This window comes from Meleagris gallopavo, chromosome 1 (assembly GCF_905368555.1).
Source record: "Meleagris gallopavo chromosome 1, MGAL_WU_HG_1.1, whole genome shotgun sequence".
NCBI classification, from domain to species: Eukaryota; Metazoa; Chordata; class Aves; order Galliformes; family Phasianidae; genus Meleagris; species Meleagris gallopavo.
In genome coordinates this window covers 10,916,425-10,929,914 of record NC_139404.1, presented here as the reverse complement: position 1 = coordinate 10,929,914, position 13,490 = coordinate 10,916,425, and the positions used below count along the sequence as shown (strand labels likewise).

The following is a 13,490-nucleotide window of genomic DNA, read 5'->3' as shown; positions in this document are numbered from 1 at the left end:
GTTGATGGATCTCTGTCGCTCCAGTTCAGTGAAGGTTAAAACCAAGGAAAGGATATTGTTGACAGCTGGAATCAGGATCTTTTACCAGACTTTAAAACAGAGCAGACTGAAACTAACTAACAGTTTAAAGGAAGAAGTAACTCCTCATTGCTACAAAATTAAACTACAATTACACTAAAAATATACGAAGAAAGGACAGGATGGGTAAGCAATTTCAGTATGTAATCTGAGAAGGCAGTTCTGAAATCCCCAAGCCTAATTTTTTCACATGGTTGGAGACGTACTGAAAACAGACATTCAAGAACATCTGTATTAAATACATTTACAAATAAAGTTGATTATTAGAGTGAGTTTTAGAAGCAATATTGAAAGGATCATAAATGCTATGCCTTGTAGTGGAAATGTGAAACTAAATGAAGTTTGAATATAATCTTAGGCTGGTAGGGACAATGTAAGCTTAGATTTTAGAGAAGGGTATATTATACTGTCTCCCATTTTAGACTATGCTGCATCATCCCTTTTGCATGAACATTGATTTTAAACTTCAAAACACAAGATTCACAGAATCACAGAATCACAGAATCACAGGGGTTGGAAGAAAACTCAACAGACCATTGAATCCACCTTCCCTCCTCCCCCGCCCCCCCCACTAAAGCAGGTGCCCTACAATAGGTCTCACAGCTAGGCATGCAAATGGGTCTTGAATATCTCCATGGGGAACTCACAGTCTCTCTTCCTGTGTTCAGGTTTTAGGACACTGCTCCTTGTGCTATCACTATACACCAGTGAGAAGAACCTGGCCTCCTCCATTTGCTTCCTACATCCCTTTAGATATTTATAAACATTAATCAGATCCCCTCTCAGTCTTCTTTTACCTAGGCTGAACAGAACCAGGTTACTCAGCCTTCTCTTGTATGGAAGATGCTCCAGGCCCTTAATCATCTTTGTGGCCCTCCGCTGAATTCTTTCTTGGAGATCGCTGTCTTTTTTGAACTGGGGACCCAGAATTGGACACAGTGCTCCAGATGTGGCCTTACAAGGGCAGAGTAGAGGGGGAGGATCACCTCCCTCCATCTTCTGACCATACTCTTTTTAATGCTCTCCAGGATACGATTGGCCTTCTTGGCCACAAAGGGACAATGCTGGATCATGGTCAACCTGTGCACGAGAACAGCCAGGTCCTTCTGCACAGATCTCCTGTCCAGCAGGTCATCCTGTAGTGATGCATGTATTTATTCCTCCCCAGATGCAAGGCTATACTTGCTCTTTTTAAATCTCATCAGATTCCTCCCTGTCCAACTCTCCCATCTGTCCAGGTTTTATTGAATGGTAGCCCAATCTTCCAATGTGTCAATCACTCCTCCCAGCTTTGTATTATCAGCAAATTTGCTGAGAGTGGAGTCTCTCTTCCTCATCCAGGTCATTGATGAAGATGTTGAACAAGACTGGACCAGCTCTGACGCCTGGGAACGCTGCTAGTTACAGGTCTCCAACCAGACTCTGCACCGCTGATGGCAACCCTCTGAGCTCTGCCAGTCAGCCAGTTCTCAATCCACCTTGTTGTCCACTTATCTATCTCACACTTTCTAAGTTTCATAAGAAGGATGTTCATCTTTGTCTGTTCTGGGGACGTAAATATTTTCCTTAGGGTTATCTCACGGTGACTTCCTAGAACCTAGACTTACCCCATACAGCAATTCTCCACTTTGAATACATGCAACATAGACAGCTTATGCCTTGAGGGAAACAGTGAATTTTACTACTCCAAGAAATAGACCTGGGAGGTGTGGGGAAGGTTGGCTGAAGCTGAGCAAAATTCTCTACAAGGAAGAAGAGGAAGCTGGTCTGAAAATGTGTCAGTCTGGTCTGGCTATTTCTGCTGCCGCTTGGAGATACAGAAATACAGATAGTGCGCAAATGGGAGGAACTACTCTTCCTCCTCTCCACAATACTTCAAGCCAGTCCACTCACCACAGAATGATAAATCATCTTTGCAAGGCTCCTGTATAACAAGAAAGGGATGGAGAAAAGGACAGTTGTTTTTTGTTCTAGACCTGCTTTCCAAAGTAACTGCCTACATTGTTGTGGCTAAATCAATAATCTCTAGGAACAGGTTGATTCTACTGTATACCTTATCTGCAATTACTAAGTCTCTCAGTCAGAGGAAAGAAAACGGTAATCTAGTTTCTCAGAACAGTACTGACAGAAATGACTGTGTGCAAGTACTCAAGCTATCTTTTGTTTACTTCAATCTATTTCTGCACAGCAAAGTGCTGTGTGAGCTAACTTACCAAGTTCTAAACTGATAACATGTTTATTGGTATTAGTCCAATCAAATGTGTTTCCTGTTGGGAAACTTATCAAGTATTTCTATAAAAACTGCAAACCATTGTGCTTCACTTGGTACATTTCGTACTGTAGAGTCCCTGTCTAGAACCTATTCCTGCTACACCTCTTTTCAGTGATTATCTCCAGAAATGTAAAGACATCTCTTATTTCTTGGCTATACAAATGCTTTGCAACTTCTGGCCTTCAGGTTCAAACTCAAAGTTTAAGATTTATGTATATTACGAGAAAGAGGTATAAGGATACGTAGAGATAAAATGTTCCTGTGCTGATTAGCAAACTCCAGTAAACAGAGTCATACTTTTGATTAGAATAGTTGGTACCCAGAAATGGTCAGAAGATTCATATTCTATTTCAGTACAGTGGACCTTCCTCTTGAACTTGGTTTTCCTTAGAGTTCTTTGGGGACATTTACAATAATCCTGGTAGGTGGGTTTCTTTCCTTTTCTCAGCAGCAATGGACAGTTGGCCATCCATGACCTATTTGTTCTACTTTGCTGTCTCTTCGCTGTTACTGATATACCACACATATTTCTCAAAATCAGAATGTACCTTTCCTCCATTGTTTCAAAACTTAACTGGATTTTAGTACGACTGAGTAATATAGTCTTGGTTATAGTGGCTGCAGTCATGGCCATGGCTGGCATCCTTAGGCTTTCATCCATGGCTGACATCCATTTTTTCAGGAATGTTTAATAATCTTTTTTAATAATAATTTTCCTCAATAACTTGAATACCCTTTTTGTGTGGTACCTTGCTTCTTGGAAGTTGCAAACAAAGTCAAAGACTTCCACTTCTCATAGATGATTCTCTGTTTCCTTGGTTGTGGTTCTCTTAAACAATGATTACTGCTTCTAATTTTTTTATTATTATTATTTTATTATTATTTATGTGTGTGTGTGTTTTAAATAACTGCTGGAGATAGCCTTCTAAGGAGAATCATGTTTGAGAAGTTTTCTTCACAGGACCAAGCAACAACTCTGGCTGGTCCTTCTCATTAGGGTTTTCAAGCTGACATAGTGAATAATGTTATGAATTTTCTGAGATGCATTAAGATGTCAGATGCTTCTTGTCTGAATACTTCATTGTACTGTTTCACTTGAACAATGGCTATAGCTTGTATTAGAAATGCAATTTCATGCTGAGATCTTGAAATGTTTTTGAAAGAAGTTAAATGTTTTCATGTATATATTTTTCCCCTTAGAAAAACACAGTAAGGTACTTTTACTTCATACAAAGACATAAAAACATGAGTAAAAAGGACAAAAGTATTCAAAAACTTTTCTGAAATGGTGCAAGTCTGTAATTTTCAGTAAGCATTAATATTCTAGCTGTATGGAAATTGGCTAGAAAGCAGAACAGGCTAATATTTAGTGCTGACTTGCCTATTATTTATTTGTATTGTTCTCCTTCATGAAAATCAGCAAAGTCATTTGAAATTTCTGGAGAACTTAGGTACTTTCACAGTTACTGGAAGCGATTACTTCCACTTTCACTTAGTGTGGAAGTGGCTGTTAGAATTTTATTTCTTAAGGATGTGCTTTTAGGATCTCTCTTGAATGAGGGATATAGTTTTGTGGTTGTCTTCAAAATAAATTTTGAACTTTGATATTGTTATAATATCTTCTGGAGATATTTTTAAAGATTATTTTCATTTTGATGTTTCAGACCACTATCCAAGAACTTTTTTAGTATTAACTGGTCTAGAGTCTTGAACTCTTCCTAACAGCCATAACAGATGTTGAAGGGTGTATGGCATTGATTTTTTTATCCACTAGGTTGCCAAGTTTAATGGAAAGAATTTTCATTACTGTGGCTGTTAGTTTTTCTTCTGTCACATGTTACCAGCACTATTACTACAGTGAATTAGTAAAAATGAAACAAACATTTATTTGCAGTTATCAGGGGAGGCTCCCAAGTTATATTTTCCCAGATATGCTTGCTGCTACTGCTGTGAGATGTGGATCTTTCAGTTTACTGAATGGTGCTTACTGGAACTGTTAAAATAACACTACTCTTTATAACTGCATCAAGATTCATGTGATAATGCCTCCCAATGTTCCTCAGAAGCCCTATGATTTGTAGTCAGACAGCGTTTTGCTGCTAAGTAAAGTGACCATCTGACCTGCACAACCTGCAGCTTTTCAATTCCCACTGATTTTTTTTTCAGTTGCACAACATTTCCTTCAAAATCCAGAACCACAGAATCACAGCATCACCGGGGTTGGAAGGGACTTCAAGAGATCATCAAGTCCACCTCCCTACTAAAGTAGTACCCTACAATAGGTCACAGAGGTAGGTAGACATGTCTTGAATATCTCTATAGGAGATTCCACAATCTCTCTGTGCAGCTCTGTTACTCTTACCATAAAGAAGTTCTTCTGCATGCGTGCATCGAAATTCCTTTGTTCAAGTTTTAGGCTCCTTGTCCTATAACTACATACCTGGCCACTTCCACTTGCTTTTCACCTCCCATGAGGTATTTATAAACATTAATCAGACCCTTCACAAATGGATCAGATAGACCTTGCAAAAATTGTTCTCTTTAGAAGTGGGCTGTATTATTTAAAGAAAAGCTTGAAATTTTCCAGGGGAAAACAAAGTTTGGGAAAAGAATTATAAATTATTATGGTTTTTAAGCTTTCTGAAAGCTGAGCCGGTGACAGCTAGGTACTTCTGAGATGATTTTTGAACTTTGGCAACTTATCACATTATTTGACAGTAGTCTTACATACAAAAAAGGACATTTAAAATCTGAAATATTCCAAATAGCAATTAGCATGAAATTTTTACTTTGCAAGCACATATTCCTGTGAACTCTGTTTGTGATACAAGCAAGAAATCCAAGTCAAGAAGTCCAAATGTGGACACAGAAGGGACAACTGTCAGTTGTTGGCCAAAGTTGAAAAATGGGAGCCTGTTCCTGATTTTTGAAAGAATGCTATATTGGTATTATTCTACTGGCGTTAGGGATCTGTATCAGAGTAGAATATCACAGAATCACAGAATTGTCAGGGTTGGAAAGGACCTCAGGGATCATGAATCTCCAAACCCCCTGCCACATGCAGGGCCAACAACCTCCACATTTAATACTAGACCAGGCTGCCCTCCAATCTGGCCTTGAACACCTCCAGGGTCGGGGCATCCACAACCTCTCTGGGCAGCCTGTTCCAGCACCTCACTACTCTCTCTGTAAAGAACTTCCCCCTGACATCTAACCTAAATCTTCCTTCCCTCAACTTAAAACCATTTCCCCTTGTCCTGCAGCTATCAACCTTTTCAAAGAGTTGATTCCCCCCCTGTTTATAGGCTCCCTTTAGGTACTGAAAGGCTGCAATCAGGTCAGCCTGCAGCCTTCTATTCTTCTATGTACTTAGTTTAAGGAACAAGAACAGTGGTGGGGTTGCCAGGCACCTGCAATGCTGAAGCTACAAGAGCAGCAGAGTATTTAATTATCCTTGATGTGCATATGTATTTGTAATAAATACTGAATGCTCAGTTGTGTCTATTTTTCCCTAGTGCTCTGTAACTATAAGAATCTACCTGAGAAATGCATTATCCTATAAGTGAGCTGAACAAGGGAGTGTCAGTTCTGAAGTTAATTTCTTTGCTACTAAGCAGTTCATTCCTTGTAGCAAACTCTTGCTATCACATGGTCTCACAACAGTGTTTGGAAGGAGCAGTTATTTTGGTATCCCTGCACTTCCCACAGCTATGGCTCAGCAAAACTCAGACAAGTTACTAGAGCACAGGTCCTTCCCCTGATTGCTCAGCTGTTAGCTTCCACTTCCTGCTTACTTAACTTGAAAATGTGATTGTTCTTTAAAAAGCAGGAAGACTCACATTTAGAGGCAGTTGGAAACTGTATGATTTTTTCCCCAGTGAAATAAAGAGAACAAACTGTTTGTACAAATATTAGCATGTTGTTCCCAGCAGCACTAAGCAAAATGCAGCTGGTTGGCTAGCAGTTCTGGACTGCTCAAAGGGGCACAGCTGGAGATGTCTTAGAGAAAATATATTTCTATCAAGTGCTGCAGAAGAAGCAAGCTGTTTTGATGGCTACAACAGACACTTTTGCTTTCTTTAAAGGCAGTACCATTTTGTGTGAAGAATTTCAGTCTACAGCTCCTTTAAATTACTTCTTACTTTAAAGTTTACTCTTGCAATTGTTTGTAACACATTTCCTATTCCTCTGACTTTGTAGTAAATCCATGTTACTTTCTCCATAGTTTCTCGTGCAACTCACTGCAGCCAGCAGAAAATTCACGGGCAAATCTCAAAGTCAGTGGACAGTCTTTCCTACTTGAATCAGAGAATCATAAACATTTTAAGGTTGGAAAAGACTTTTAAGATCATCCAATCCAACCATCCACTTACCACCAATACTGCCCACTAAACCATGTCCCTAAGCACTACATCTCCACATTTCTTGAACACCCTCAGGGTCAGTGACTCCACCACCTCCCTGGACAGCCTGACTCCATCACGTCCCTGGACAGCCTGTGCCAATGGCTGACCACTATTTTGGAGAACTTTTTCCTAATATCCAACTTGAATCTCCCCTGCTACAACTTTAGGATATTTCCTCTCATCTTATTGCTAGTTACGAAGGAAGGTCACAGAAGAAGATTATTAATTTTGGAAGACAAAAGAACTGAAATTTTTAACCTGGAGCTTTGGTGATTAAATCACTCACTCAAGAATGTTCATTGTAGGATAGTTTGGTCTATGTAGCAGTACAAAATAAACTCTGCCATTTATTATGCAAAGAGTTCTTTCTGGCTGTGTCCTGTTACTGCCAACAAAACATCTAAAGGCGAACCTTCGAGTACTCTTGACTATACGTGTCACTTTGTAACACAAACAGTGTACTAGATTAATACCCCAGAGAAATGCTACGTTCATAGCAGTTGATAAATTTCTGCTGTAACGAAAGACAAAGATGCTGATGCTATAAAATGAAATGCACTCCAGATAACTAACAAGTAGGTGGATGACTGTGCTTGCTGACAGTGAGTGCTCAGGCTGCTCAGCTTGCTGGCTGCCTCAGTCTTAGACCAGTGCTTGTTTGCAGTGATTCTTGTCCATTTCTCCCATAAGATATTTTTTCAGAAATGTATTATGCATACATATAAATTTTATGTATGAATATGGTATAATTCACTTCAACAATAAAAAATATATTAGAGATGTATATATCTAAACTGATGTTTTTGAATATGTATATATATATATATTCACAATGCTGTCAAATAAATAATAAAATTCCTTATCATATATGTGGTTGTTGACAAAAAATAACATACCAGTTATCTTTATTTTTTGTTTTTGGTTAATATAAAACATATTTCATACACATTATTGAGCAGATACACACTGTATGAGTGTCATAAAATATTCAATAATAGAATGTAAATAACTTCTTTCCTCATAAATGTTCTCACTTATCTTTTCTTGATCAATACTGATATGTCATTATGTGATTAAGCAATAAAGGTTACATAAAAATAACAAGCAATATTCTAAGTGTACCTTATTCCTTTTCAATTCACTGTTTATGATAAGCTTAGTTAAATATTTATTTGAAATTCTCCTTACTAAACTATAGCTTTCTGACAGAGGTAAAACACAGCAACAGCTAGCATGATCTGTGCCACAGCAGAATTTAAAAATGCTTATTTTAAATTCATTTAAGAGTATGTTAAGTGTGCCAAAAATCAAAATGAGCTATGACTTCAAGTTTCCTTTTTTTTAATAGACACTTCTCATGTCATCTCTGTGGTAGAGTGGGATGGAGGGTGGCTGGTTTCACAGCTAAGTGAAGAGTTTGGAGATTTGTCACTGATTCTAGTACCAGCTGTTTGGGCTTTGGTTACCCTAGTTGAAGACGAGGTACCCTGGCAAGCTAGAGCTATGATTACCCAAACAGCTGAGTCCTGACATGTTGTAAGACACAGAATTCCATGTGATTGCTTGGCAGAGTAACTTGGAGCACCTCCACTGGTGCAGATTTTAATGAGTGCTGCATGCAGGCTGTTGTCAATTGCTGGTGAAAATTTATGGTTAATGGTGGTGACTGAGTTGAAAAATAGCTTTCTGTAGCTAATAATTTGTTCTGTCAAATAGTGTTATTGTGCTCTTTGCACCTGTTGTAGTTTCCATGGAAATAATAAGAGGCATTACTTTCAGAACAACCTACCTAATTTAAGTTAATCGGAAAACAGCAGAGGGAATCTCCTCCTGTTTAAACATATGACATCTCTACGTGCCTGAACCTTGTGATGAAAAACTAAACTCTAAGATGCACTAAATCGTGTGATATGATTATGATTCTTCTGCTTGCTGCCAGCAAAGAAACGCTGAGCCATAATCAAGCAAGATAGTTAAGCATGGTTGCTCAGTACTTGTTGCCCAAATTTCTTCTATGTGTTTGTAAAAAAGTATGTTCTTTCAAAACTGTGAATGGAAAGTATTTCTCACCTAGTATCGTGCCACTGTAGTTAAGGAGGTAGGGAGCATTACCAGTAACAATTAAGCTTAAATGAAATCACAATATATATCATAAGCAAATCAATACAAGACTATTGCAATCTTTGCTTTTGATCTCTCTTGTAAGTTCTCTAACTTACAATATCACTTTATTTCATTTTAATTTTTACTATAATACTTGCATGCAGATAACTCCCTTGGGCTGTTATTTTTACCATATTAATACTAATATTTTTACCATACCATATCAAAGTTTGACTCTGGCTTGTGCAGCTGCATTTCACCTGACAGAGATTATTGCTGACTCAGTCAGTGCATTCCTGTATTTCAACATAGTTGGGCTGGGATCTTGATGTGTTGGAAATATAAGCACGAGGGTTTGGCCATGTGAAAACGGTCTTTCATTCTTTTACGTACTTTTTTTTTTTTTTTTTTTTTTTCTTCCTGTTCTGGGTTGAATTAGCAGCAACATTGTGATACCTCGAATTTTTTTAGATTCGATTCTTAGTTCAGCAACAAAACTCTATCCTTTATGTGAGCTGTGATAAAAGCACAGTTTAATCAGTAATGAATTATGAAATTGTGTTTAGAATGAGTTGTTAGAACACAGGTAACCTTCTAGTAGAAGTCTAGAAACTGCACATTGATTCTGCTTCCTCTGATTGAGGAATCCCTACAGTTGTCTGTCATTTTACAAACTGGACTGCAAAGATAAGGTTAAATTCAGTGTCCAGCCGCCTGAGGCTGTGTTTGTAATAAATCTTAGATATGCATTTACAGTAATTAAGTAGGTCCTACACTCTTATCATCCTGTGTTCTCTCCCTGATTCATTTGTACTACTTCAGATGAGTGCTGAGACCAGCTATGTGGTGACAGGTAAGGAATCCTTAAAATAACACAAGGAGTGAAGAAATGAATATTCAAGTCCTTTTTTTCTGTACCTATGTACTGGACTAGGTTTCTAGGACACTTTTTGTTACAAAAGAGGCACTTTGGTGTCCCTGTGGAGAAATCCTTTGCTGTTCAAATGAAGTTCTTCTTTTCAGTCACGAACTGTAACAGTCAGCAAGCTAGACACCTGCTGAAGGGACATTCTCATCACTCGGGAATGGTGTTCAAGCTGATCGTCTGATGTAACCTGTCTTCCCTGTAATTAACAGATGTGTGGCCATCATCATCTAAATGCTTGTGGCACACAGCTGCAACGTGTATTAACATTTGCCCTTAGAACAGATCTTTCATTCTGTGGCCTACTTATGTCTATCACCCTTTAGACTTTGTATTTAGAAGTCAATATATTCCCTTTAAAGAAAATTGTTGTTATAGATGACACTATGACACTAGTAAGTAATTAAGCAGGCTTTTTCTAATGATCTCATAGAAGTTTATAAATGCTTTTAAGAAATCAGAGCTTAGTACATCATTGTGATTTGAGTGGAAATCTATCGATATACATTTTTTCTAATTACGAATGTTAAACATGTAAAATAAATCCCTTTTCCAAGATCAAGAAACCACTTCTGACTGAGTCCATATTTGGAGTTCCATTAGAAGCAGTGAATTTAACCTTTTTTTTCTTCTTTTTTTCTATGGATAATAAAAGAAAAGCTTTCCCAGATTTTAATTGTACTGACTTCATGATTTGACTATAGTTTCTTAGAAAACTAGATCCCTAGATAAATACTTGCAGAGATGTGTTTAAGTCTTTCTCTGACAGCAATAGTCATGCTCTGTGAATGCAGAAAAGTGTAGAGTTGTGGAATGCACAAATCTGTAGGACTGTGCAAAGAAATGAAAGATAATCCTTGGGGTAGATACTGCATCAAGCACTGAATTCAGAAGAGTTTTCAGAGAGCATGTAACAGTATATTGGGAGTGTGTTCCTCATAAAAAGTCATTGCTTGTAAAGTGATCTGCAATTGTGAGTTTAGGGATTTAGATAGGCTTGACCTCTTTGCATGCTGTCAGGAATGTACTGTACGACAAGCTTTCTGTACTGCAAAGACTTATAAGTCTCTTAAAGGGAGAAGACTAGTTAAACAAGATTACTGAGCAGGGTGCATGATCTCCTAAAAAAAAAATCTATATTGAGCTTTGTTTTGGAGTCTATGACATGACTAATATAGCCACGGAATGTGCTTAGTAGCCACTATATATGTCATTCGGGAAGCTGTGCTTCTTTTACTCTTGTATAAATAAAACTAGCTATGTTTGGTTAAAGCAGTCATCTTGAGTTGAACATTACTCCACGCTACTCTGTCCTTACTCAGAACTGAAACCTATGAGCTGTGACTTCAGTCAGCTATTGGAAGCCAAGTGAAATTTATTCCTTCTATTGACTCCCAGACATAAGACTGAACAAGTGAGAAAAAGAAGACAGATTGAGGTAAGGTGAATGAGGTTTGTAGCCCTCTTCTTTAGCACTATTTAATCTATTCAAGTGTATGGCCCAAAATTCAACTTGATTGATGTTTATTTGAGGTTAAGAAAGGAGCAGGAAAGGAGAAAGTAGTAGTAGAGGTTATCTGGTCAGTTCACTAGGAAGATACAGTGTTGTGAACTTTAAGCCATCGTAAGTAACTAGCATAATTTTATCTGAAGGTAGTAAAATAAGCAGAATAACTGCTCTTCACCTTTGGGAGGATTATAAATACTACAGTAAACAGGATCAGGTGAAAAATTCTGCTGAAAATTATCTGTGATTTTAAAAAGTCAGTATAGTGTAATATTTCTGAAGGTAAAATATCTCAATATGACACAATAATCTGAGACTTCTATGAAAATCTGAGGAAATTAACAATTATTACAGTACACTTTAAAAATAGGATTTTATTATGAAGAAAAGACTATCATTTTTAGGTGGTGTCTGAGAAACTTGTAAGATTGTAAGTAGGCTAAGAACTAATGAACATTGTTCAATCAAGAGTATGAAGGGCATAACAATATAGCATTATGTAACGTCATTAAGAGTCTGGTGAACAGTTTTTCTCTATGTCAGCCGAAGGGAAATATGCCTAATAATTAGAAAAGAAGATCCACAGTGTATACTCACAATCTGGGAGATTGAGGAGCATCTTTCCCTGGATCTCTTCAAGAAGTAAACTACTATTTATTGCTAGTTTACAGGTTGCTTATCTACAAAAAACACTATTTACAAATAGCAAAAAGTATGTACAAGAAGCACGTCAGGCTACATGCAGTACTGCAAGATACTTAGAAAAATACTTAGGCTTTCAGGGGACAGGAATCATTCTTTTTCAGTCTTCAGCAATGGTAAAAGCCAAAGAAGGAAGAACCAAACACAGGAGGGGAATTCATGATACAGTTTAGGTTACTGATAAAAAGATTGATTTCAGGAAACTATGGGCTGCCATTCTGCTTAGAAACATCAAAGAATAAAAATCTGAGAGATAATTTACACTTTACAAATATAATGTATTAGTTTTGATCTCAAGGAAAGAAATTGGGCTGGAATGTGAAAATCATCACAGGGCTTTGGAAGTGGCAAAAAAATCAATGGAGCTACCAAAACTGTGTTCAAGTTCTCTCAGCTTAGGCTCTTGCACTGTACTACTTTTAAGCAGCTACTGATTAATAGTCCTTTACAGGTGTGTGTGTGTGAATGATGATTAACAGAAAGAGACTGACTGCCTAAGTTCACATCTATTTATTAGGCAGACTGAGGCCAATTCATGCAAAGTATCTGAGCCATCTAGTCTGCAGTGTTCCTCATGAGGAGAGTAGAGGTGCAGGGACTATCATCTCTGGTAACAGGGATGGGACCCAAGGGAAAGGCATGGAACTGCATCAGGGAAGGTCAGGTTGGGTATTAGGAAAAGGTTCTTGACCAGATGACAATAGGAATGGAATAGGCTGCTCAGGAAAGTAGTCACAGCTGCTGGAGTTCAAGGGGCTCAGATAAAAATGCTCTCAGATAGAGGGTTTGAATTTTGGCTGTTCCTGGGTGGAGCCAGGAACTGTACTCAATGATACTTTATTGGTCCCTTCCAATTCAGGATATTCTGTAGTTCTATGATTCCAAATATCAAGATTATGTAGAGTTAGGAAGAAGAAATTGAAGTTTGAGTGCCGAAATAATGATTTCACTTGGTTGGAAAAGCAGTAGAGCAAGAATATTCAGATATAAAGATATAGCCTTTCTCAGTTAAGACAGATTCCTTTCTCAACAGAATGTAATCACTGAAAGTGCACCATATCTGCATATTTAATGGCCTTTTCCAGAGGCAGAACGTGGGCAAATCTTAATTATCCACTTAACTGTTTGAAAATGATAGACTGACAAGTTCTTGGAGTGTGCTGGAGCAATTTTTTCTTAGAAGTGTCTGAGCAAGCGCTCAGACTGGCAGTACAGTTTGCCTCTCTTGAAAAGGAGCATACTGCCTGAGAACAAAAAGTTAAAAAGGTATTAGCATAACAACTTGTCAAAACATCATACTGCTTACTCAGGCAAGGTCACAAACTTATTGCTGTTTTATTGCTTCAGGAGCTTTAAAATGATAGGCAAGGCAATTTAGATCTCTGATTTATGACAGACTTTGAAATAGTTTGTGTGTATATAAAAGACTCACAGTTCAACACCAACTCAGGAAATTTCTGGATTTAGTCTTATGGTATTATACAATAGAAAAACTAT

The 13,490-nt window shown here is 37.8% G+C and overlaps 1 long non-coding RNA gene across 1 annotated transcript; it reads left to right on the top strand.

The window, feature by feature from the left end:
- The first annotated feature begins 2,450 nt into the window (after window positions 1-2,450).
- Window positions 2,451-7,529, top strand: LOC146545200 (uncharacterized). The gene is made up of 3 exons (XR_014881230.1): window positions 2,451-2,771; window positions 4,517-4,641; window positions 6,576-7,529. It is a non-coding gene; the product is annotated as an uncharacterized LOC146545200 (long non-coding RNA).
- Window positions 7,530-13,490: the final 5,961 nt, after the last annotated feature.